The sequence below is a fragment of the Artibeus jamaicensis genome, unplaced genomic scaffold (assembly GCF_021234435.1).
Source record: "Artibeus jamaicensis isolate MK-2021 breed Jamaican fruit bat unplaced genomic scaffold, CSHL_Jam_final contig_373, whole genome shotgun sequence".
Taxonomy (NCBI): Eukaryota; Metazoa; Chordata; class Mammalia; order Chiroptera; family Phyllostomidae; genus Artibeus; species Artibeus jamaicensis.
Genome location: NW_026521807.1, coordinates 2,406,402 through 2,418,100, shown reverse-complemented (window position 1 = coordinate 2,418,100; position 11,699 = coordinate 2,406,402).

Here is an 11,699-nt window from a genome sequence, read left to right as displayed (position 1 = left end):
CAGCCTCTATAATCCAGTCTGACTCAACCAGTTTGGAAAATGAAAGCAGGACCAGGAATTGAACTTGTTTTCTTAAATCCATACATTATTGTCTAGGTAGGTCCAGTGGAAGAGAGAAGCTTGGAGGGAGAATCAGAAGCAGGATTCTAGTTCTAGCTTTGTTACCAATTAGCTGTAACCTTGAGCAAATCAGCTTTAGTTCTATGTGACTCACTTTCTTCATTTTCAAATGGGAGTAAACTCCCATTTTGAAACCTCCCATAAACTCACTTTAACTCAGTTTGTTGTGATAATCAGTTGTGATTACATATATGAAAAACCCCTAAAATTCTTTAAAGCAATAAAAAAAATGACAGGCTTAAAAACACTATCCATTGATGTACAAAGTGAGTTAAAAGGTTATAAAATAAAAAAATAGATAAAATGTTAAAATAATACAAAGTAGAAATTATATTAGAAAATATTAAGCATCATTTTTGTTGTTCTATCAATATATTGTAGCATAGGAACATCTATAATAACAAGAACTGCTTGTTATTCAGCCTCTCAGTAAAAAACACACAAGATCTATAAACAAGCATTGATCTGAGGGAAAGGTTTAAGAAAGCTGTTGAGTTTTCAACAAATAAGCAAGAGGCCCAATCTCGATAATGAGGTTTCTTGCCTGAGCTGAGTTGAGGTAACCTGAGTCTTGGGGTGAAGATCTGGGCTTGGGGACAGCTCTGCCACTCACTGTGACAGTTTGCATAGCATGACCAGGTCCAAAGAGAGGCCTGGTGCCAGTCCACACCTACAGCACCATGTAAAGCATTAATACACGTCACCAAGGCCGATGTCTGGGATCAGAGTCTTGAATGTCTTGCTGCACTAGCACTGGAACAACCTCATCTTAACTGATTTTGACCTACGGGACCTATGAGTTTTCATACCTGATGCCTACCTTTATGCGCTTTTAAAGAGCAGGCACAGTCATGGACCCTTTGAAACAGAAGCCTCGCAACTTCCCCAGATTGGCTAGGTATCTGTTTACAGCAAAAATTTTAACTATGCCCAAAACTGGGGTTCCCACCTGGTGTCTGATGTCCTGAGGAATTAATTAGCAGGGAGGAGAGGAGTAAAGAGGGCTAGCAGAGGAGGGGGAGGGAGGCAAAAAGTAAAAGAGAGAAGAGAAGGAGGAAGAGGAGAGGGTGGATAAGGTTACTTGTGTTTGATCTATGCCTGGAGGGTATGTTTTCTCTATGCAAATGCCCACTTATGCCTACTTTGGCTTCTTTTCTGCTACACTGAGTTCTTTGTAACTTAAAAGTTCCCTTGGAATATATTCCTGAAAATGGAATAGCTGAGTTAAAGAATGATGCATTTTGGGGCTTCTGTTATACATTGCCAAATTGGCTTCAAGTAAGTTTGTCATTTTACACATCAAAGGTTGATAAGGAGTCACATCTACCAGTACTCCTTAAAATTTTAGCCAGTTTACAAGTTGGAAAAGGGCATCTATTTTTGATAGAATTTTCCATTTTTGACTTACAAATATCAATGATTTCAACAAGACCTTAATAGAGTTACCGTGTTCTGCCCTCTGTTCCATTAAAAAGCACTTTGGAGGTTATTAAGGAAGTGTTTGTCTCACTCTTTGCCCTCATATAGTAGGGGAGACAAATATACGCTCGCCATCCTTGAAACAGAAGACAATACAGGACCTGCAAAAATATGTCAGTCTGGGTGGACGAGGACAGGCTCCTGGTCCACGTAACACTGGTAGGCAGGGAAGACTTCATGGAGGAAGTGTGATTGGTACTGTGTCCACAAGGTGGGTAGGACCTGAGTAGGTGAAAAAGATGTGGCAGGACATTCATTGCAGGTGGGAGTTTAGGCAGGAGCAGAAAGCAAAACCTTGAGAGAGAAATAAGCAAGGCATGTGTGTTAGCTCAGGTTCTCCAAGAAGCAGACACCAAAATGGTACTGAATGTACAAGGATCTGATTAGAGGAAATGCCTGTGAAAACATAGGAAGGAACGGGAGAAGCGATAGAGAACCATCAAACCATGATGCATATTTGACCCTGAGTTAAAGAAAAGGGAAGGGAAGGAAACTTGAGTGGAAGCATCCCTGACTTCTCTGCAGGGAATGTAGGTTTGGGAAAGGCTGTCAGGGAGTCCTCGAGCCAAAGCTAGCCATCAGAGGAGTCCCATGCGTCCCAGGAACAGGCTGCCTTGGTGCCTTGGCATCTCCGCTGCATTCAGTCTTTGGTGGAGGGTGGCCTGTGAGACGCTGGGAAGCATGATGGGTTCACAGCACAGCATTTGGAACCTTGGCCAACTAACTCCCTGTCCTTGGAGGTCTGTGCGGTGCATTCTCATGGCTGCCACAACATGACTGGGAGAGTATGAGTGAGAAGACTGGCCTGACAAGGCAAGGGTACATGTACCCAGAGGTGGGAGAGGGTTTCTACCTTCACCTCCTGAGAAATCTTGATGGATGCACAGAAAACATGGTGGTAATGGAAGCCTGGGTAGCACAACATCATTCCTCATGCATCCCAGGGGCTGTGAGGTGGACAGTCGGGTCAGTGAAGAGTGTGTTGGCTACACTCGATGAGCCTTGGGTGTCTGTTCCTCCTTCCTCTGTGCTTTACTGAACTGCAGAGCCTAGGAAGCTAAACACTACATTTTCTAGGCTCTTTCGCAGCTGTCATTCTGTATGCTAATTAATTTCTGCCCAGTAGGTGCATTTATCGGGAGATGTGAAAACCAGAAGTGGGGCAGGGGTCATCCTTCTGCTGTTTTTAGTTGTTTTTTTTTTTTTACTGGCAATTGAGGTCATGGAAACTTTGGGTTTTTATGTAGCAGAATTCCAGAGTGTTCAGTCTCCAACCTGAAGAGCTGGACAAGCTTTAAGGGCTGTGGGGTGGCAGCCTCCTGATCTCTGAACCACAGCTGCAGCGCTGTGCTCTGGACAGCTCAGTGGTGGCTCCCTGGTGTCCCACCGTCCTGGCAGAGGCAGAAGAGGCGCTCCCTGGTGAGCTAGTTCAGAAGAGTTCTGGCTTTTTGTTTGTTTGCTTTTTAGCAGTATTCTTTTGGGAGTCATTCCTGGAGGCCCAGCTTGATACCTGCTTTCTAGCCTTTAAAAATGTTTGTTTTGTTTTGCAATAGACTTTATTTTTTTATAGCAGTTTTAGGTTCAGGGCAAAATTGTGGGAAAGTTCAGATAGTTCCCATTTATCTCCCCCCACCTACCACCAATGCACAGCCTCCCCTACTATCAACATCCCAGTGCCAGAGTAGTATGTTTTCTACAATAAATAACCCGATTTCGACACATTGTTGTCACCCAGAGCCTATGGGTTACATTAGGGTTCACTCTTGGTGTTCTACATTCTTTGGGCTTTGACAAATACATAATGACATTTTTCACCATGATAGTATCATACAAAGTACTTTCATTGCCCTAAATTTTTAAAATATTTATTTATTTATTTTTAGAGAAAGGAAAGGAGGAAGGAAGAGAGGGACAGAAATATCAATGGGTGGCTGCCTGTCACACACCCCCTGCTGGGGACGTGGCCTGCACCCAGGCATCTGCCCTGACTGGGAATCCAGCCAGAGACCCTTTGGTTCACAGGCCGGCACTCAGTCTGCTGAACCACACAAACCAGGGTGCCCTAAAATTTTTGTGTGCTTCTCTCATTCCTCCTTCCTTCTCCCTTAACCCCAGCAACTACTAATCTTTTTACTATCTCATAGTTTTTCCTTTTCCAGAATAGAGTTGGAGTCCTTGCAGAATGACTTCTTCCACTCGGTAATATCCATTTAAGTTTCCTTCATGTCTGTTCATGGCTTGATGGCTCATTTCTTTTCAGTGCTGAATGATTGTCTGTTATATGGATGTACCACAGTTTACATTCACCTACCGAAGGACATGTTGGTTGCTTCCAGTGGTTTTTGTAAACACCCAATCCCCTGCATTAAGCACTTTGATGCTTTAATACCTAGAGGAGTTTTCGTTTCCTGTACTTTTCCCCCACTGACATAAAGGATAAGGTGTCTATTAAGACACAAACTGGGAGAGAAGGGAAAAAAAAAGACACAAACTGTTGGCATGGGACAGAAGTCCCAACAGAATGGGGCCCGACTGAGAAACAGGTTTACCTTTGCTTTTCTAGTTTCCAGTCTTCCTCATGTCCGTTGGAATTCTCAAACACCACCACCTTGTTCTGTTTCCTGTGAGAGTGGAGAGGTGACTGTCACAGATTAATCTCAGAAAAGAATTAGGTGCTGAAGGTTCGGACTTTCCTGTGTGGGGAACAGCACCGCTGGGCTCCCCTGCCTCTGCGTCTGTGCTCCTGTGCGTAGTTTTTGTCTTCATTCCAAGAGCACCTGAGCTTTTTCTCATCGCATGGTCTTCCCACTTGTTTCTGGGGCGCCCTTCCTCTAACTCACCACTTATCCGGATCCTTTGCACACTTCAGGTTTTAGCTCAAATGTTACCTCCTTATGTAATGTAAACTCTCACTGTTGTTTTCTAGGACATCTCCCCCCCTTTTTTTGTTTTTTGCAGAATGGCATACTTCATTCAGACCATAGAATCTCAAGCTTTACTTTAGATCCAACAAAAGCTTTGTCATATCTCAACAGTTAAATATGAGGGACAACAGAACAGAATCTGTTTCCATTATCTTGTGTAACAAATCACCTCAGAACTTAATGGATTAAAACAGCAACTTATTGTCAACTCTGGTAATTCTGCAAGTTAACAGGTTTCAACTGGGTGGTTGTTCTGTTGGCCTTTCCTGCAGGTCCTCATGTGGTTGCGGTCAGATGGTGGCCAGGCCTGGCCAGTCCAACACAGCTTCACTCACAGGTCTGGTGCTTTGGCAGGGATGGCTGGAAGGCTGAATCCTTTGGACGCTGGGATGGCCAGGCTTCCCTCTCCCACCTGGTCCCAAAGCCTCTCCGGCCCACATGGCCTCTCCACATGGTGTCCCTGTGTGGTTTGTCTATCAGAGTGGCTAAAATTCTTACATGGTGGCCTAGGGGTCCCATCAGGACAAAACCAGAAACTGCCAGGACTTCTTAAGGCATCATGTTGAAACGGGCACAGCAGCATTTCTGCCACATCTTTTGATTGAAGCAAGTAGTAGCACCAGCTCGGATGCCATGCGGATAGAGACTATACAAGGGTGTGAACCCCGAGAGTCCTGGTGCCTCGGGGGCACCTTTACAGACTAGCTACGGCAGTACTTAAACATGTCACTCAGTGGACTTTTCCAACATCCATGAAGCTGACTAATGAGTAATAATGATGATTATTCATGATGATGATGATAAATGAGAATTCTATCGGCTGTTTTAAAACTATTTTTCTTCTTGGGAAATGAGATAGTTCATAGGGAACTATAGGCTGATTCTCTAAGAACTGGGAGCCAAATCACAATCTAAGAATTTAAAAAAGTTAAAGCTTCACATATTAGCCATCTGGAAAAGTCTTTAGGTCTATTACATTCCTAAATTATTCAAGGAGAAAAGTAGCCATTATATTTAATTAATAGGAGGATATCAATAACCTGAAAGAGGGTTGGGTTGGAAACCAGCACACGATGGGTTAAGGAGAGAGGAGGAGGAGCAACGTGCTCAGGGTGAGGGTGAGACTGGGTGACGACTTTACTCAAACAGTGTAGCCAGGGGCTCTGATGCACTGCCGTGGGAGGGGAAACTGGGGCCGCCTTTCTGGGTGGTCATTTGGCAGCAGATGATAAAACCCGTGAGTATATTAATGTCTTTTGACCCAGTGATTCAACTTCTAGGAAATTAGCCTAATGAAATAATAAGATGTGTGCAAAGATTTATATACCAGGAAATCCATTTAACTTTGTTTTACTGTAAAATATGCCTTTTATACCAGTACAAAAGCATACACAAGACATTGGAGTTTATTTTAAAGGATTGTAATAAAGTAAGTACCTATGCAGCTGCTATCCAGGATAACGACTAAGCCATTGCGCCCATGCACCTTTTCCAATTTCATGCCTCTTTTACCCACCACAAGTAATAACTGTCCCAGCCTCTGAATAATCTTTTTTTTGCTTTTCCCATAGAGTTTTACCAGTTTTGAATGTATCTCTCCATAATATAATGTTTAGTTTTGTCTGCCTTTGAATTTAATATTAATGCAATCATGTTATTTGTATTCTATAACTTGCTTCCTTTGCTCTCCTTTATGTTTACAAGATTCTTCATTGTTGATGGACATGGTTTCTGTTCTTTCATTTCTACTGCTATATATTGATCTATTTTACCTTGATGAACATTTGATTATCTAGTTTTTTGCTGTTATAAACAAGGCTGCTAAAAACACTCCTATTCACATTTTCCCCTGCACACATACAAGAATTTCTCTTGGGTGTAATTAAAGAAGTAGAACGTCACAGGTTAGCATATGTTCAAATTTCCTAACAATGCTAAATTATTTTTCAGAGATTTTACTCATTTACATTTTGGTATATGAGAGCTTCAGTTGCACCTCATCCTCATCCATACTTGAAATTGTCTGATACTTTCACTTTTGCCAATTTAAAGTCAAGAGTAGTATCAGTTAAGCACAACACTGTGCACTGGCTGGCAATATTTGAGGAATCTCCAACTGCATGCAAGATAGTAAAGATTATCACAATGCCAGTCGCCAGCAATAGAAATCCAAACATGCCTGTGCAATGCGTTTTAATATTTGAGTTGCTCAGAAAAACACAACAGAGTCTAGCCACAGCAAAAGGACCCCGACCCCTCCCTAGCAGGGTCTGAAATACTGAAAGCCAGGGTTGTGCCTGAGGTCACTGATGTATCATTGGAGCAGAATAAAAAATCATATGTTGAGCCTGGAACAGGGAAAGATATTTCCAGACAAGGGCATAAGCCCGTCAATGACTGTGCGGGCCCTCTGTCTTTCACCAAGGACGTGTTCCAGGCCCAAGGACAGTTCTTATGTGCCCAAATGGGGAGTTGAAAGGCTGTGCATATCAGATTGCCTTTCCCAATGGCATCTTTTGTGGTTTTTTCCTAATAACCATTTTATTGAGATACCATTCACCTTTCATACAATTCATGCATTCATAGTGTACAGCTCCATGGTGTTCAGTCTGTTCACAGAGCTGTGCAATCGTTACCACTAATTTTTCACTGTTTACCACTCCAACAAGTAACCCTGTGTTCTGTAACAATCACCCCCATGCCTCCAGCCCCTGACAGCTGCTGATATACTCTCTCTATGGGTTTTTCTATTGGAGACGTTTTACACAAATGAAATTATACAATATGTGGCCTCTTGTGATTGACTTCTTTAACTTGGCATACCATTTTAAAGTTCATCAGTATTATAACATGTTATAACAAAATATTATAACATGTATTGTACTTAATTCCTCACTTATTTTTATTGTTGAATATTGCTTATTTTCTTCCATCTTCAATATTAAAATGGCTATACAAACATTCACCAATTTTGATAAGTTTTTTAAATGCACACCGATATGACAGCTATCATAAAACGATCTAACAAAATTGTTTCAAATGAAGTTAAAGAAAACCAAGCTTTACTAAAGCCATCTTACAGAAAAAAACAAATGAACTTTTTGGCCAACCCAATGTTACATTTTATGAATGATTTATGGTGAATGTTTATCCAGTCATCAGTTGATGAACATTTGGGTTATTTACTTTCTTACTATAAACACAAAATCTTAGAAAAACTCTTTTTATCCTTATGTGAGTACATTTTTTCATTGTTTTTAGAGAAGGGGGAGAGAGAGAGAGATGTGCTCTGAGTGGGATTTGAACCCACAACCTTTTGCTATATAGGATGATGCTCCAACCAACTGGCCAGGGCTTAAAACACTTTAATTTCATTTATCCCACCTCATGACTTCTATGCAATTGTTGTCATGTATATTAATTCAAAGTTATTGTCATGTACTCAATTTAAGATGTAAGCAATTTAAAACAACTGCATAGAAGTCATAAGGTGGGATAGATGGTGTTAGATTGTTCTAAGATCTTTTATTTTCCCGTAGGAAATTATATATATTACAAAGATTGCTATATGTGTTGCTTTATAGTCAATTTTTGTTTTGATTTACCCACATAATTAACCACTTTTTAATTCTTCGTTTGTTTTTATTTCAGACCTATCTGAGCTAATGTTCTTTCCAAAATAAATATGTGTATAGAAGTTTGTGTGAGTGTGGGCATTTAAATATCAATGTGCAAAGAAAATAAATCATTATCAAATTAGAACTCTATACCCAGTGAAAATATCCTTCATGAATGAGTAAAATAAAGGTGTTTTCAGATAAGAACACAAGAGTTTGCTGGCAGTGCACCGGCACTAATGGAAATGCTAATGAAGATAGTGTAACACACCGAAGACATCGTTTCCCTGGCCTCTTGCTTTCACTATTGCCTTGGAGCGCATAGCTCTTTATATATTTCTCTTTTTGCAGAGTAACTTAACTTCCATCCCTGGCTGCTTTTGAGATATTTTTGTATTTGATGTGGGTTCGGCCTTCAGGTAGTCTTTGGCCTGAATATTCTTTATTTCCTTGCAAGCTCTTTGATGCTTTTGAGTATGTTCTCAGTGTGATAGTTTGTTTTTAATGGGAGTATTTATCTGGGAACTTGGCCTGGCATGATACCAGCAATGAAACATCAAGTTTAATACACAAAATTAAAAACAATCTTACTGTCAAACAGTAGCTACTGGTTAAATAAAATGATACATCTTTTCAGTGGAATGCTATACAGCCATGTAACTTATCTTTTTAAGATGAAAAATGTCAGAAGGACAGAAAGTCTTAATATAGTCAAAGCAAGATAAAAGGTAGGGGTGGAACTTGTATGTTTTGGGAGCTTCCTGTGTGTTAGGCATTGTCCTATGAATATTCATATGGACTAGTTTTTAATCCATAGAACAGCCTTGTGACCCAGGGACAATCATTCCTCATCTAAAGAACAGGAAAGACTCAGAAACATTCAAACTTGTGCAAGACCATCTCCCACGGACAAATAAAATTGTAATATGTATATTTTCTGAAGAAAAGATACTAACAGAAGGATGGACTCTGTCAAGAGCCCATTAAAGATGAAAGAGTACGTTTTGGGGGGCTCTGTCCAGCTCTGTGGAAGTGGTGAGGATACTAACTGGCGGATGTGATGTCAGTTGACCCAGTACTTCTCTGTGATGGTGTCAGACAGTCGTTACAGAGCCATCCAGTGCACCCAGGTAACACTGCCACCCTCGCTCCACATCATCACCTGCCTCCTGACTCATATTTTCCTACAGGTGACAGGATGTGTATACCAGCTTAACCATCAGGATGTCCAACCTTTTGGCATCTCTGGCCCACACTGGAAGAAAAGGTGTCTTGGGCCACACACTAACGAAAGCTGATGAGTAAAAAAAAAGGTTTTAAGTAAATTTATGATTTAGTGTTGGGCCACATTCATAGCCATATTGAGCTGCATGCAGCCCAGGGGCCACAGGTTGGACAGTCCTGCTTGAAATGCCTTGACCTTTGAGTTTCTCTATCAGTCCCTTGTAAGTTGGATCATGTGACCTATCCCTCTAGTTCTGTCGGTTCTTGGTGCTCTGACATCAGTTGACCTTCTGGACCTACAAAACTGAGGACCATGGGGACCCTTCCAAGGTAATAACGCAGCCGGGAGCCCCTCACTGGCAGCCAACCGGCCTTTCCAACATCTTCGTCTTGCTTAACTAAGGTGTAATTTGAATGACTCGTTGAAGCATCCCTATTAGGTTTTTGTCTCTCACCTCCAAACCCCTCCTTCTGTCCTCTGCACTGTGATGCTGGTTCTAAAATCCTAAAAACCACATTTCTGCTTTGTCAGGGAGCTTGTAACACTAGAGGAGGAAGAAAGGACTTACTTTTTCTTGTGCTTCATACATTTTCCCCGTTTCTGTGAGCATAACACTAACATTACTTCTTCATCCCAGCAGCTTTAGTTCCTTCCAGTAGCAGCAGCTTCATTCACTCAGAGTTGTTCTCGACATGGCGGGGCCAGCTTCATTCCGCGCTCTCAGAGATCCCAGGGTCATCTGCCAGTGATCTGTCTTCAGAGGTTAGCAACCTCCTCTAGTTCCTAAATTGTGATAATTCCAATTTATTTCCTTTGTTCCCAAGTTCTAGGGGTGTTAAATGCTACTTGGCAGTTGCTACCTCTGTGGCACCTCTCTGGCCCTTCCATTTACTTAGTTAACTTTTTACCTAGATAGCACCTGTATTTTCTCTGTTCTAATAATTGGTATGGTTTCTGTCTGTGACTGTACCTCGAATGATACAGATGTGTGTATGTGAGCTGCAATTTCTCTACTCCTTCTTTTATTGAAACTGGCAAGAGGATATTTATTTATGTCTAAGAATCTGTGTATGATTTTCAAAAAACAAAAATGAGATGAGTTCACATCAAACAATTTGTCAAAATAGGAATAAAACTGGAAGAAATAAATGAACAATAGAGTGGTATATTCTATAGATATTTGATTTGATTTTTTCCGCATTCTCCATAACTGAGCAGTTGCTCAAGGTGGTCCTATGTCTTTTTCTTCGTTCTGGAAGCCAATAAATCCCAAAATAACACCATTACAGTAAAACAAGCTGCATAGCCCAAAGATGGATTTACTGGAATGATGTCAAATGATTGTTTCCATAGTATTGAGTGCTTACTTTAGGGCTTTCTTAGAGCTGAGATTTCAAAAGGTTATTATTTTGTCTTGAGGAGAGGCTTGAAAGGATATTCCAGGGGGAAAGAGCATGGCTTAACCATTGCTTACTTCTGGGAAGGTTCTGGGGCCACCTGAAGGGCGAAGGAAGGACAACTCAGGTTTGAACACTTTGTAGTCAGTTGTCCCCAAGAGAAAAAATGATTTGGTGAGCATGTCAAAGAAATAAGCCAGTCCTAGTGGTTAAACCAAAATTTGAATTAAAAATCTGTGGCTTGGGGTAATTATTCAGGTTTGTATTGCCAAGGAATACACATGCTTTGGAGCTATCTAGGACATTTCAGTTTGAAAAGGACAGCTTCCGAAGCAGCACTACCCTAGGAAATGGCGTACATTCCCGTCATTTTCCCTTGAAATCTAAAACCTCCCTCCACCACGGGTCTGGGTTACACAGATGTAGCTCAAGGCAGGGTTCATGGAAATGACTGTTTATATTTCTGTTAAAGGTGGAGCTAAGCCAAGCACCACCTTTATCAGAGGAATTTCCCCCTTACCTTCTTCTTCCAGGAATTGTTTCCATGTTAATATTCTATAAAAGCAGCCAGATATTTTTAAGCTTTTTTGAGGACTATGATTACAAGACGTGGAACCTGCCTCATGATCCACACATTCCTCTTTGCCAAGCGCTACACCAGAGTTTCCTGAATCAAATGGCATTGCATACCCAGCGCCTTTAACTCCCAGTCCCTTGCTGCAGTCTTATCACCATCACCAGTAAAACCTGCATTTTAATCTTTGCCTTGCCTCCCTCACACAGCGCACTTACTCATCCTCCTTTTTCAAACTTAAATGACCTCACAAGAGGTCAAAACTAGATAAAGTGATGGTTGTAAAATATTATGAATGTACTAAATGCCACTGAATTGTACACTTTAAAGTGATTAATGGTTAATTTTATATTATGTGCATTT